The 16,393-nt window shown below is 30.8% G+C and overlaps 1 long non-coding RNA gene across 1 annotated transcript in view; it reads left to right on the forward strand.

Annotated features, from left to right (window-relative positions):
* Window positions 1-3,971: 3,971 nt before the first annotated feature.
* LOC106693676 (uncharacterized) overlaps window positions 3,972-16,393 on the forward strand; it is a 75,944-nt gene continuing 63,522 nt past the window's right edge. Inside the window, exon 1 of the long non-coding RNA XR_008403947.1 lies at window positions 3,972-4,120. This is a non-coding gene — a long non-coding RNA (uncharacterized LOC106693676). The remainder of the gene's footprint in view (window positions 4,121-16,393) is intronic.

Raw genomic sequence — 16,393 nt, forward strand, 5'->3', positions numbered from 1 at the left:
CGATGCTTTTTGTGAAACTGATCAACTATTTGTGTACGTAATATACGACTAATTTTTGTGTTAATTCTGATCAATCATTTATCGTAATCTTAAGTGCCTGATCTTTCCCCGATCCGCCACCCTGAGCCGATATCTTTGATAATTATTTATTTGGTGATTATAAAATCACCTGGCGCCCAACTTTAAAATTTTGAACAAGGTTGTCAAATAGTAAGTGTACTCGGACTTCACTCCGGTAGATCCCCAGTGGTGAAAAACCCGTTATAATATATATATATATATATATATATATATATATATATATATATATATATATATATATATATATATATATATATATGCATGTATAGGGGAAGGGAAGCGGGAGTAAAGCGGGTTACTCAAGAAAATACTAAGGTTTCAAAGACTCAAACACGCTAAATCTTTTTGATTTTAATGATATTCAAAGTGAATAAACAAAAATTTCAGTTGCCGCTAAAATAAAAAAAATTTTAATTTTGCGGGAAAAATAGGATACCCCCTTTAAAAAGTGAAAATAAAATTTCTGCATATCAAATAAAATTGATCAAATTAAATTTTTTTGCAAGTAATTTACTTAAAGAATAATTACATTTTACACAATTATTGGATGCAACGGAAGAAAAAATAAATTTTTATTAGTTTTTAGCATAAAACAAAAGCCATTAAAATTTTTCCACCTATACTTGATTTTTGAAAAAGTTCAACCAAAAATATTCAAAAATAAGCTCAAGTATATTTTCAAAAGTGATTTTGGAATGTTTCAAAAACATTTAAAAATAAAATTTTTTTTTATGAAATTTTGAAGGTACCCCGTTTTGCCTACCCTACTCCCTACCCCCCCCCCTCCCCGTATATACCCGGGAAAAAAATGATATATAATTATGTATATGTGGGAAATGGCCCTATATAATAATATAGAACTACATGTAATTAATTTCCTATACAATGTATTCAATAAATAGAGTAGAGACTCTATATTTTTTATCAAAATAATTTTTTTTTGTAAGTCCAAAATTAATTTTTAAAAAAATTATTTATGGAAACATTCATAATAAATACTAATGCCATTTTTTGGAGGAATAGAATGCTGCATAGTGTAGCTAGCATTGTTGGGTATATAAAAAAAAAATAATTTTTTTTTCATTAATATTTTCGCCTGTACTGACAGCACTTAATGAGCACTTAATTCTTACACATGCCACGTAGCGATTCAAACGTAAATCGCTGCGCGCACTTTCCCATCTCGAAATGGGATTAACAACACCTCCTAGCTAAAACAAAGCGCATTTATCTATTATAATTTATTATTATCTGAATATTTTTATTATGTCGATAAATTATTTAATTATGATTTAATATTGAATTTATTGGTATTATTGTTTAATATCTTTATATTTATGTTTTGATAATTATTTAAAAAATTATGTACTTAATCAATATTTTCATTTCAGTCAGTAGCACACGTGTGCGTATAGTATACATAAAAATATCGACCGAAGGAAGAGTAAGTCGATACGGTAGGGATAAAAATCAATATCTCTCTCCCGCCGGTGGTGCACTGAAATTATTAACATTTTATTGTTTAAAGAGTTAATAATTATTATGATTATGTTTATGGATAGACAATTTTGTTTAATTTATTATGAGGATATAACTCAGGTCACTTAATAAATTTAAATATTTTATTTTAATTTATAATTTCGGGTCCGAGGTCATTAGTGAGGATAACACGTGAGTAATACCCATCCATCGGAAAAACGACGTGAAATATAGTCAGAGGGATTTTGTAAAGTTAGACGTGTTGTTGTCGGTGAATTTTTATAAGATTGTTCTGGCCCAGTTGCCGTAGTAAAATAATTAAATAGTTCAAGTTTATTTAATTTGGACAATTAGTATTTTATTATGTTGAATCAAAAGTGTAGTTTGTATTTTGTTTATTATTGAAATCTTCAGAAGTAAATTGTTGTCAACGCCGGTAAATCAATTGCATTATCATTTGTTGCATCGGCTATCGCTGAACCCTCAGTAGAGTCGATCGCGGTATTTGATTGATAAATAATTAAAACTGAGTTATTATTGTAATAATAAGTTGAATTTGTTCGGCGTACGTCCCATAGCTTGGTGCATATGCAGGTAGATGCGTCGAACATATTCCTTAGAAGATTAAACAAGGTTTGCATGTGTGACTCCTTGTCTTACACTAGTATTTCACGTATTATTTTAAAATTATATTAGGTGTACAAAAAAGTTCTACCCGTTTTTTGTCAAAAAAAAATATATTTAAAAATTTTAAGTAAAATACAAATTTTAATCAAAATAACCACCATCAGCATCTACTACCCTTTGCCAACGCTCAGGCAACTGATGGATCCCACGGCGATAAAAGGCTTGATCTTTTGTCGAAATGAAATCATCTATTGTTTTTTGCATTTCGTTTTCATTTTGTAAGTGTTTGTCAGCCAAGTAATTTTGCAATGAACGGAATAGGTGAAAATCACACGGTGCAAGTTCCGGTGAATACGCCGGGTGCGGTAAAACTTCCCACTGTAAATCATTTATAGTGTGGTGGACGATTGAACTTCTATGAGGCCTGGCGTTATCATGCTGCAGTATCACTGGTCGAGGTTTTTGTCGCGCAAATCGTCTTTTACTGTTGATTTCATCTGCTAATTTTTTTAATTGACAACTGTAGCGTTCTCCAGTAACGGTTTCTCCTGGTTTGAGTAACTCATAATATAGCACGCCCCACTCATCCCACCAAATACAAAGCAATATTTTTTTCCCAAAAACATTACGTTTTGGTGTTGATGTCGTTGGTTGTCCTGGGTCTACCCAATGTTTTCGACGTTTAGGATTCTCATAGTAAACCCACTTTTCGTCCCCTGTTACAAGTTTCCACAAAAAACTTTTTTTTTTATGTCGTGAAAGCAACGACAGGCAGGTGTCAACTCGTCTCTCTCGTTGTTCTGGAGTTAATTCATGAGGTACCCATTTTCCTTCTTTTTGAATCTTACATAAAGCATATAATCTTTCAGAAATAGCTTGTTGAGTAACGTTTAACTTTTTCGCAAGTTCGTGTTGTGTTTGTGCAGAATCTTGATTCAGTAATTCTTCCAATTTCTCGTCACTGATTGTTGAAGGTCTTCCAGAGCGTGGCTTATCATTTAAATTAAAATCTCCGTTTGTGAATTTCCGAAACCATCTTCGACAAGTACTGTCATCAATAACACTGTCGGCATAAGTTGCACAGATTATTCTTTGAGCTTCAGCAGCACTTTTTCCTTGATGAAATTCATATAAAAAACAATGGCGGATATGCTCATTACTTTGTCACGTAACGATTCAAATTATTTGATTTTATTTAGTTTTAAGTTAATTATTTTAATTATAAATTTGAATTTGAATGGTTGCGCGGGCATTCCGCCATTTCGCCGATGAGACGGCAGTCCGTACACGGTGCTCGCGCATGCGCGAAGGGTATGAGAGAGCACATGTGTGATTTAATTTATTTTTATTTTTATAATTTATGATTTAAAACACGAATGCGTGACTTTTGGTTATTTTAAGTACGTATTTATAATTTTGAATTAGTTGGGACGCATAATTCAGCGTTATATTATGCCCCAACAATTGTTATCATATTGTTTCGTTGGAACTTGTCATCCAACTGATGACGTCCAGTGATGTTTATTATTTGGGTTATGATTAATTAATTTATTATCCGATATGAAGGATATAGAGTAATAGTTCATATATTTAATTAATTAATTATGTATCATTCAGTTGTCTGTGAATTTATGTTTTATATTTATATTTTTAATTTAAGTAGGGCCCAGGGCTGACAAATGTAATTATAATAAAAATTAAAGGGGACATGTGTAGTGTCATGTGTGCGACGACCAACAGGTGGAGGTTGAGACAATTAAGTTAGAAAGATACGGAGACGCATTGTGGACGGACGTGCATTTTCTTTTGTCGCTAAGCCATAAAGTTTTTTTTTATTGTTAAAAATAAATTAGTTCACTGGGTGAATTAATAAGAATAGTATTTCATTATTATAAAATTCATTATTATTTTGCTGATCATTTGTTGTTTTTGAGTAAGTACTTTGTATTTATTTCGCTAGATAATATTTTTCATTTGGTAACCTCCCCCGGTAGTTGTTGGTCGCCGCGGAGAAAATTATTTATCTGTATTTATTAATTATTTATCGAATGATACATGATAGAATTATTATTAAGTATCATTAAATATTATTCCGTATGTTAGTGAAAATATTTGGTAAAAATATATATATATATTGATAAAGCGTATGCAACGTCGTGAAACGTTGCCGGTACATACATATATATATACATATTGGTAGTGTATATAGCTGTACAATACACGCAGTACTTATACATTCCTCAAGCACTGATGTCAGCACTCGGATGAAAAATTCCCGAGTTAATATAATTATTATTTTTCTATTTTATTTAGAATATTTGTATAAGATTATCAATTATTATTTACGTTTATTATTATTTAACATAATTGCATAGCATTGTATTATTTTATTCTGATTATCTGGTACCCCAGCGGTCATAAAAATTATTAGTGATATTTTTATTTAAAAATTTATAAATTTGTTTCATATAGAGGAATTCATTTCTTTTTTTTGAGTGTGAGTGAGTAACTTCCGTGTCTTTCTCTCTCTCAAGCGTGTTGAGAGATAAAACTAAGTAGGATTATTATTATTTTTATTTTTATTTTTTTTTGTCTGGAAAAATTTAAGTAAAATAATTGGTTTTTTTTTTCTATTGAATAATAAAATTAACAAAAATTATTTATTGTAAAGTATTATTAATTATATTGAGTACTGTTTCAATTAAAATACGGAAACCAACAGCTGTCGGGGAAAATTTAATATTTATTTTCCTGGATCTTTTCCCTATTGCTTTATTTAATTTTTCTGATTTATTTATTATTTGGTAATATAATTATTTATTATATATTTACTATTTTTCTTTTTTTCTTATTATTATTCATTTTATTTTATTTTCCCCAATTGTTTGTCCGCTTTGTCGTGTGTCACTTGCTCGGATTTTCCTCGCAGATTTTCCCCCTGAATTTAATTTTGTCCGTTTTGGGATAAACGGTCTGGCGCCTGCGTGCACTAACCCAGCCTGAGGAGCTGGTTCAGGCACTCCAAGAGTTCATCATTTATAATTTAATTATTGTTTATAACTTATTATTTATTTTAATTTGGAGGAAACATTTAAAATCATTTATTTATTATTATTTATGATTTTTATTTTCACACGTGGGTGACCGCATTCGGTTTACCGGTTATTCCGCGTCTCCGTCGCGGATATTAATTACGGTTTACGTTATAACTTACTTCCATTTTTAACTTAATAAAAAAATATATATATCGAAGATTAATATATTAAAAGTTTGATGAATTTAAAGAGTACAAACAGCTGTGCATGTACATATACGTATTCATAGCTAACCTATAAATAGCTGTTAGATAACTCCATCTTTGAAAAACGGGTAGAACTTTTTTGTACACCTAATATTTGAGTATTTGAAATATTATTTCTCTGGGTAAAATTTATTTTATAACTTAATGATATGCAACCCAGTGTTGCCAAATTCATATTGAGTACCCGCGTTTTTCTCTCCCCAGAGTAAATAATATAAAATAAAGAAAAAGACCAAAATCTTCAGTAATGTTCAATTTATATTAATTATATTGAGTAAATTTGAATTCGCCAGTAAGTAATTCCCTGAAATAATTTAATTGATTATTATTATTATTTGGCTTCTATGAGCATATTTTCATTTAATAAAAATTTATTATAACTAATTAATAATAGTAAACAATATTTGGATATTGTAATAATTTGTTGAGTTCTAAATATATTTGGATTGAATAATTTAGTAATAGGAATCTAGTGGTAGCCAATATTTGTTTATTTATTTCCTGGATATATTTTAGTAATATTATTCCTTATCCAAGTCTTTCCGCTTGGTGCATACATTCTCGCTCAAGATTTTGTCCCGTGATCTCTCTCCTGAATTGTTATAATTTTTGTCCGTTTTGTAAAAATTACAATGCAGGAAATAAATCATAACCCATACCATTACATAGATAGAAAGAAATAAAGAAATAGTTAGAAATATTTACTCTCGCTAAGCCAACAGTATACGCATAAATAATTTAAAAACTTACAATACGCAGTATCTTATACGCCCGAATTAATTTATGCTACTACGATCTGCTGACGATTCTCGTAGACTCTGGCGACAGAGGTAACTCCTTGGAGATGATTTCGGAACAGTAGTTTCGACTTCTCCTTAATAACATGAACCTCGTGCATTTGCTTCTTCGCAGGTGCAACAAGATCCAACCAAGTTGGATTCACCAAGTTATTGGTATACGTCAGAACATACACCGGTATTGACAGAGATAGCACTCAGTGACTCGAGTCTATCTTTCGACAATGAGAATTTTATTGTACTATCACCAGCACTAGACTCGCGTCTGATGATCAGTATGAATGAATGAATTTATGATATGAACAATTTTCAACAATAATACAATGTATACATAATTATATCTGAGCAAATATAATACGATCTGATTGTGTCAAATGCTGTATTTAGTTCAGACGTAGTTATATCTGATCAGATCTTACGAGATATCCAGAGATCTGACTAGATATAATCATGTCTGACATTGTATCTAGCCTAGATCTAATTATATCTGATTAGATCTGACCGGATATAAACGGTGGTTGGCCAGATACAATGAGATCTGATCATATCTAAATATTAGGTCTGATCAGATATAAATAGATCTGCCAAGATATAATTTGATCTGATCAGATATAGTTATATCTGGTCAGATCTTAATCTTTTTTCCCGGATCAACAAATGTCAATGCAAACAAGTCTAAACATTTTAAAAGCATTCTTAGAAACTACTTCATGTCTTATCGCTCTAAAAATAATGAAAAAAAAAAGAATAAAATGAAATCTGGTCACCGCATAATTTTTAATTAGAGAAAAAAGAATGAGAATAAAAAAAATAAATCTATAAATAAAATCTAATGTTCAGCATTTAGCTGGACGTAACACTGTAAACAGTTATATATGAATTATACACAATTGGATAAAGGTGATGCATAATTATATAAAATTTTTATATAATTATATAGAATCATATACAATCGTTTATAATTCCATATAAGTGCGAAAAAAAAATAAAATTATATACAAATGTATATATTTGTATACAATTATATAGAATTGTATATAATTATATATAATATATTCAAAAACATTATGTGATTATATACAATTTATATACAAATAAGATATAATTATGTACGATTGTATACAAATAGATCGGGCCATTTCTTTATCCAATTGATATATAATTTTATACAATTGTATAAAATCTTTTTTCATCGGGTGTGATGTACATTTTGACTATATAAGAAAAGTATTTTTCATTTACGAAAAACGATCGAAAGTTATGTATTTGTAATATAATTATTAAATATATAAAATATATGTGACATATATGTATGTATAATGTATATGTTTTAATTGTAGTACCTAAGGAAGTCACGAATCTGACGAAACGTTGTACAAAGTTTTAAATAAACATCGGAAAAATTCTATCCAATAAAGAGGAGAATTGATCCATATGCATGTACATTTCACGTATATTCTAATTATATGTTTTTTATATTTCATTTATATGCCCCATATATTTCACATACATCATGAAATATATTTTTTATGTATTTTATTTCCATGGGGAATTATTATATGCAATAATACATCAAATATTTTTTTATTTTATTACTACAAAAAAATATAATATATACTTATTCGAAAGTGTATAATTTATTATCCAACATACAAATAGTTGTACAAAGAAATCTCATAAGCATAATTATATGAAAATCAATAAAATTGAAGATTTTCACAATTACACAACCCCATAAAGCTCAAGTCAATAATTGACACTTGCTAAATAAAGTAGATGCTTCTTGAATGAAGTCCTGCGGAGTAATGACCAGGAAAATAACCAAAATCCGAACATTCAGAACAAATGATTATTTTGTTTAAGCACTGTTGTAAAATTACTGAAAGACAAATAAAAATTATTCTCGAGAAATTATAAATTGCTCTATTTTGATGAAATTTTATTAAATGGGTGTAAAGACTTCCGTGAAAAAATGATCAGACCTGACCATGGCTGTTCGTGCCTGTTCATGTCTGAAGCGTTAAATACGCTCAGGTCTGATCATACCTGTCCATGCCTGTTCATGTGTAATCCAGCCTGATATATGGGATTAAATTCAAAATCTTAGTTATAATTAAATATAACTATCTTAGTTATAATTATGTATAACTAACGTAATTACAATCATATATAATTTCATATAACGATAAATCAATAATTAACAAATTAAACACAAAATTTTGTTGACCAAGTATCTATCACGTATAAGATTTTTATTACTTAAAGTTCATACGAAAAGTACTTTTCAAGTCAATCTCTTCGGTCAACAAGGAGTGGGTTAAACTTTCAAGCGCGTGGTTCAAATTTTAAATCCTGCACACGCTCGAATTTTTTATTTTTTTTTTTTTTATTTTTATAGCAATAATTATATATTATTGTATATAGTTATAAATAACTCTACATAATTAGATAGGGAAATTTTTTATCTATATTTTTTTTACCCGGAGGGGCATGAACAGGCATGAACATACCTGATCAGACCTGAATATGCCTGTCATTTTTCATGTCTGATCAGGTCTGATCATTTTTTCCTGGACTGTTATTAATTTTTTAAACTTTAATGATATCCTATAAGTGTTCTTTCTCAAGTGAGTAAGTATCAGTTTAAATTCTACAAGTTTTATTATGTTGGCAAGAGAAATTTTGCATTACTGATAAAGTAGAATTTATACTGACCATGTAATGAGAATTATCAACTGACAAAACTATAATTTAAAATTTCAAGAATTTTTATTATGCTAGCTTTACTATTTTCGAATCGTATCAATGTTTGAGAATTTATGCCTAGACAACAACAATAAAAATTTAAGTAAATATAAATGTCGTCACAAAATCTGTAGATTTTGTTATTCTATTGTAGTAATTATTATTTTTGGTTCTTATTAATTTTTGTGTGATCAAAAATTATCAAATTTATATCATATACAACAAAAATACCATTTTTTTGTATAAAAAATTTTATAAAGGAGTTTGATCTTTTATGAATTTATTTCGAATTTAATACTGTTTAAAATGAATATATTTTTGTGCTGACTTTAATTTTTGATACGAAATTATGAAAAATTTATAATTCCATCGTTGAAAAACTATAATATGAAACACATAATAATTTTTATTTACATTTCAAATAATAGCGATCATTTATCAAATATTTACTCCCAATTTATGAAATTTCAAGATTCATTTTGATATTACTTTCATAGCCTACTATTTTTTATATTTGTTGGTTATAAAAATCCAAAGACTTCACAAATCATTATGATATTCTATAATTTTTTTTGCGTATCTTTTACTTTCTACCAATTTTTCATAAAAATTACCGTAATTTATGATTTTTTAAAAAGATCTAATAGAAATTGATAATAAGACAGTATTTTTTCATTTATGTTGAGCTTCATTTCTCTTCGTGTAGATCGCGCCCACCACTCGTAGTGTCCCTAGTAAAAAACTTATTTCAGAATTATTATGTTCCCAACTTAAAGCATATATGAGACTAGTTGTCCGCTGTAAATTAGCAGAGTGACAATAACCCTTTTGTTGATAGTAACATAGGGATATCCTGTATTACACTATGAAATTAATGTTTCCCTGAATAATTTTTATCATAGTACAAAAAAAGTACGTGTCAAGAAAAGAAATTATTTTTCTAAACATGCATTTATTCAATTGTTAAATAAATATTTGGTCATTTCAAAATAATATTCAATTATTATGAATAACTCATTCCCCAAGGCTTACTAATAAATTTAATCATGACTACTTTATAAGCTCTACAGGTAATCAATTTGATTTTATGCTTGCTACTTAACGCGTAATTATCTTCACTAAATATTTTGTAGTTTCTTATAACTTGTTTAGTTGGTGGATTATAAAATATTTCGTTAAAACAACCAAATATGTGATTGGCAATGGGCAATCAAATCATTTTGTTGTCATAACTAAAATTTAGTTATCAGAAGAACATTTGTTTCTCAGTGCATCATTTATTTATTAATTTTCAAGTTTTCCAATAAAAGTTAATTGATAACAAATTTTTATAAGTGTCTTTATATCATTTCGTGTAAATTTCGATGCTATAAAAATATATAAAGAAACCGTCTAAATGGCAAGTTGAGTAATAGAGTTAAAAGCTAATAACAAAAGCTTTAAAATCTTTCGAATGATAATCTACTATAAGCTTTGGTTTCAAGTTATTTATAACAGATAAAACAGCAGATGATAATTTTTTTTCTAAATTTGTGAAATTTCAAACACCTATGTCGTCATAAGTAACAAATTGATTTGGCACATTTTTTAACTTGATTAAGCTATATCGAACCAAACAATATGTGTATCGTTTTACTTATAGATTCCTTCAGAATTGTTGGAGCTATAGTGGCCACAAGGCTTAATATTTTCTTACCAAATCATATAGTTGCTTTTAAACGCAATTATGAATGAACGATACATTTTAAAATCACGTTACACCAATGTAATTTGAAGCTTATTTTATAAGCTACAGGATGCAATCAATGGTATTATCCTGCAATGCATCATTCAGAAGATATTGAGAGTTGAAGACGTATAAAAATTTTTTTTCAAAAATTTTCAGTCATTAATCTGTTTAAAAAAAATAATGAAATGGTTAGTAAAAGAACGAAAATTATAAAGCTAATTTCATAAGATTTCAGATAAATTTAATAGAAATAAGCTATCGCTTTTTATTCAAAAGTTATTTGGGGAAAAATTGACAATAAGCGATTTTTTTTTTTTTTTCAATTTAAAAAAATATAAAAACCCACAACTTTTGAACGAACCGGGTTATATATGATATTAGTCAGGATAGCTTCCTAGAACCTCAAAACGTCAAAATCTGATAGAAATTCGATTTTCGAAAATCGGACTGAAACCAATAACTTCCCGAATTCTTGAAAACTTTTAATTTTCTTAGCGAGAAGTTAAAAAATTACTATGCCGCATCACAATTCATATAATGTATGAAAGTAATTGTTATTGAAGCTTATCGATAAGGTTCTCGCGCGTAGTATTGTGATACAGTATAATTATTTTTCGTATGAGCATAATAACTTTTTAAATACTTCACTTCCTGTTTCAAGTTTGGTCGACAGCATAATAAAAATTGGTAGGTTTCGAGCCAACATTTTCTCCGTGTATATATACATGCACATACATAAATTTCTTAACTATATTTAATGTTTGAAGACACTGAGGAGATTTGGGGCTGACCAACAAGGCCAACCCATTTTTAGAGTTCTTTGAATTAATTAATACGAAAATTATTTTTTTTTATGATATCCATAAAATGTGCGCGTGTATGCCCAAAAAGGCTAGGAAACGGTCTCCTGTAAAAAAGAGGCAGACTTCAGTCTCGTTACATTAATTAATTATTTATAAAATGTATGATGTAGTTACTAGATATGATTAATAATAATAAACTGATTTAAATTACAGTTACCACTAGTAATATTATTAAAAATTTTTATTTAATGATATTATAATAACATATAAAAGCAAAATAACCTTTAGTTTGATTTTTTTTTTTTTTTGACAAAGTCAGGTCCAGTCACGCGTATAGCATAGCGTCTCGTTTTATTGGCCCCTGAGGCAGTGCTATTGTATTGTTGTGTCTGCCTTCTCGTATAGATAAAGACAGGAAACTCGAAAGAGACGCTTACTTTTATGAGATAAATGAACTAAAGATAGCCAGCACACGTAACCAATGAGTGAGGGAATGAGAGTGTGAGTAAAGTAGATAAATTCAGAGAAAAAATAAAATGAAAAAGAGAGTCATGGCACGAAGCGGCTATACGTTCAGTTAAATAAACTACCCCCCCCCCCCCCCCACCCCCTCCCAGCACAACGATGTGGCTGCTCGGATTTTATTAACTTCTGTACAACGACGCGCCGCTACCAAGCGAGGACCGCAATGTATCCGGACTACCAGTTGGTATAAAATACAGTGAATGAGATAGAGATAACGACTAAAAGACATTGCAAACACGACAAATAAAGGGATTGTAATTACTGTATTTGTGACCGTTTTATTTTCTTTTATCTTCGAACCACTCTACTTGGCGCTTTTCTTTTTTTCCCCATCACCTTCACTAAAAAAAAAAAATAGAATAAAAAAATTTACTATTTACTATTAAAACATATAAATAAAATAAAAAATTTAGAAACCGGTTGACGCTGCGGGCCAGCCCCGAAACTTCCCGCTGTTGTCGAGCTCAAGTTTATAACTTCCCGCTAAGAAAATTATTAATTTTCAAAAATTCGGGAAGTTATTGGTGTCTCCCCGATTTTCGAAAATCAAGTTTTCATCAGATGTCGACGTTTTGAGGTCCTAGGAAGCTATTCTGACTATTTTTAGATGTGTGTGTGTGTGTGTGTGTGGATGTAAACTCTTTATATCTTTTTAATGAATTGACCGATTGAGATGGTTGAGGTGGCAATCGAAAGAGTTTGTTAGCCGTCAACTTTTCTGAAAATTTCAGATTGATTGATCAAATAAACTCTAAGATATAGAAGAAAACAAAAAAAAAATTTTTTCAGTTTTCTTAAAATGTTTTAGAAATGGCTCGATCGATCGATTCCAAAATCTAAGTAGTTCTAGAACTCAATAAAAAGCATCGATTGCCACCTTAACCACCTTGATCGGTTTATTTGTTCGAGAGATATTGTTGAAAAAAAAAAAAAAATGGTAAAAAACGTTTTTTTCGAATACAAAGGCATATAGAAGTATTTTCGAGCTCGAAGAGATCGAAGCCGTATTCACAGCAATGTTTCTGAACTTAAAAAGCTTGAACACAGCGGGAAAATTTGGGGCTGGCCTGCAGGGTCAACCAATAGACAGATTTTTTCTTGAATGAATCAGCTGGGATCAAGTAAGCGTTATTAGAGTACATCTTACTGCTTCACAATTGAGTTGTGCAATTTATTTATTTACTTTTTATTTTAAATAAATTTCAATATATGTTAAAAAATAGAAAAGCAAATTCTAAAAAACGCTTAACTCTCAGAGCCAACCCCAAGCATCTTGCTGTTTTCGAGCTAAGAGACGTCGAAAACGAAATAGTTCAAAATTTTTGGGCTCTTCAAGCTCCGAAACCGATTACTTTTTTCGTGGACCGGCTACTGGGTCCACTCCTACTCGAGTGACTCCGAATCTCAACTCACTTACTCCACGGTATTCACACAACTACTTTTCTCCAATCTCCCACTCTATTCACTCGCACGCTCTACCCCTTCCCAGTCACTCTCACATTCTCACTTCTCCATCCATTCTTCTCCCACCACATATAAGCCGTGGACTCACGGATCTTCCCAATATAACAGGGCTATGCTGTTACTCTGGTCGTCCTTATCAAGAGCGCCACTGGAAGTGATGACAGCTTTCCAGAGCCGGATCTTAGATCATTAGGGTCGTTCTAAAAAATTAATTTGTAAGAGAAGGATAAGAAAGATAATTTATGATTAATTTATTCATTTCACTTTTCACAATTTTAACCTTTATTTATTTAACCTTATAAACCTTTTATCAAATAAACCTTATGACCTTATAATGTTATTAACTCTTATAAACCTTTTATCACTTATAAACTAACGTCACTATCTTTGACGATTTATAAACAATAATTAATTAAGCCTTAATGAAGCCAACTACCTTTGGCTATATTACACACACTCACTCTGAGTCCCCTGGACTATTCTACACACACACGACTTTCTTAACCTATATCTCCACGTGGTCAACACGACCATCTACGTGACTAAAACCTTATGTTACTCTCGCGTGGTCCTCTGCAACCTCTACGCGGCTTTCACAACTAATTCCTGCGATCACCTTGACCTTCTACGTGATAAAACCCTTATAATTATTTCACGTGGTCCTCTGGACCCTCTACGTGATTTTACACCTATTCAATTTTTACCGAATTCCATATTAATCATATTTACACTCACGCACACTTTTTACCAATATAAAATTCCATTACCTCTATTTCTTTATATAAATTTAATTTCCATATAATTATTTACTATTTTAAAATCACTTAATAAATTTAACAACAACTAATTTCTTATAAACGTTAACCTTTCCTCTATCAACAATTTTGTTAAGCCGGTTTTATGATTTTTTTATGTGACCGCTTGACAATTTATCACAACCTCTGTATCCCATTACTCAAAACTCGAACATTTATTTTTAACATTTCACTTCACGACACAATTAACGTTTATGAATTATTTATTGATTTCATTTGATTTATTAATGTAATTTACTTATAATTAATTGTATCTTAATATTAATGACTCGATAATTTTGATTAGAACGCAAATGATTTTCCGGCAATGCTTTACACGACCAGCCTGGAAAATTCCAGATGAATTTTCCGGCGAACAACCTGCCTGGAATTATCAAAGCTAATTATTGTTGAGTCCGGCTTTTCAATTATTTTATTACACGTTTCTTGAGACGACAATACTCCGCAGACACGACGTTAAACTATGTATCTTAATTAACAAATATTCAAGCTCCCTGCCTGGAATATATTACAAATACCTATTACGATTTATGTTGATTTCTTTTCCATCGCTCGTTCTGTATTAGTTGTCTTCATCCGTGTCTTGTTCTCTCTTGTTCGTGTATTAGGTTCTCGACCGTGTATGCCGGGGCTAACCGGGTTGTCTCGAATTTTCCTCCTCGTGTTAAATCTCTCGGATCAAATTCTCGTCTTCACCAAATACTCGAACTCTCCTTCAACCTGCTATTGAGACACAATCAGTTCTTAATAATAAAAGGTACCAGCTATCTGCCTGATATCTTGTAACAATTGGATTTTCTTTTATGGCTTGGTTCCACAATAATTAACCAAGTCACAATTAAATAAATTTACCTGATATAATTAACAGCGTCTGATAATGGCGTCTATGTTGTTGGCTTCTACCTTAGGTCCGATCGTTCCGGTAACAAGTCTTGTCTTCATGGTTGCCCAGTCCTATTGGCTCTCCGTGTATGTCCGTCTGGGTGGTTACTCGGTCCTGCCGACGCTCCTGTCTTGCAATTTTATTAATTTTGCTCGATAATTTTCGGCCGTGATCAGAAAACTCCTCCTCTCTGAAATTATGATTGGGCCTTGCGTGCTAGCATTTTCACTTAGCGTGCCCGGCAACAAGTCGAAAAACTTAATTAAATGCTCCTTTGGGGTTGCAGATAGGGTAATTGACCGACCGTGAAAAATCACGATTTCGGTTGATAATGAAACTCAATTTACCCCGTTACACCATAATGTCAATCTTCGTGGTATCCGAACTTAGCGAATTTTTGGCTTCCTCGAACACTGCAAACGAGGCTTGCCATCCTTAAATAAACATAAACGTACTCCAGCTAACTACGGATACCAACACGAAGGGGTGGCGACATCTTAGTCACTCCTCCGCGATCACCACGTCAACCCCGAGGGCTAGACTTGGGCCTAGTCGTCCTCACTGGTCGGTAAACACATTATCTTGGCCACTATCCGCGACTTAGTTAAACCTTCCTCGTTGACTTCACGCTTCATCACACAGATACTCCAAAACATACAACGTGCCGTACACGTACTATTACTCTCATCATTTATTTCTAAATCTAATCAGCTATAGAACTCAATAAAACACATTAATCGCCGCATTGAACATTACAATAGAGTGATTGGTTCAATAAATACTGGCGTCGAAAAATTTAAAAAATTACAATTTACTCCGGTTTTTATCGTAAACCGATTTTGATGGTTGAGACGGCAATCAACACGTTTTATTAAGCTCTAAAGCTAAACAGATTTTGAAATTGATCGGATGGCTCAGTTCAAAGATAATCGAATAAAACCATTTTTTACCATTTCTTTCTCCCGCGATATCTTTCGAACAAATTAACCGATTGAGATAGCTAAGGTGGCAATCGACGTGTTTTATTAAGTTCTAGAGCTTAGTAGATTTTGGAGTCGATCGTTCGACTTGTTTTTGAAAAATCAATGAAAAACTAAAAAAAAAAATTTTTTGTTTTCGTAATTCGAAAATATTTTCGAGTCTA

Source organism: Microplitis demolitor, chromosome 7, assembly GCF_026212275.2.
Source record: "Microplitis demolitor isolate Queensland-Clemson2020A chromosome 7, iyMicDemo2.1a, whole genome shotgun sequence".
Taxonomy (NCBI): Eukaryota; Metazoa; Arthropoda; class Insecta; order Hymenoptera; family Braconidae; genus Microplitis; species Microplitis demolitor.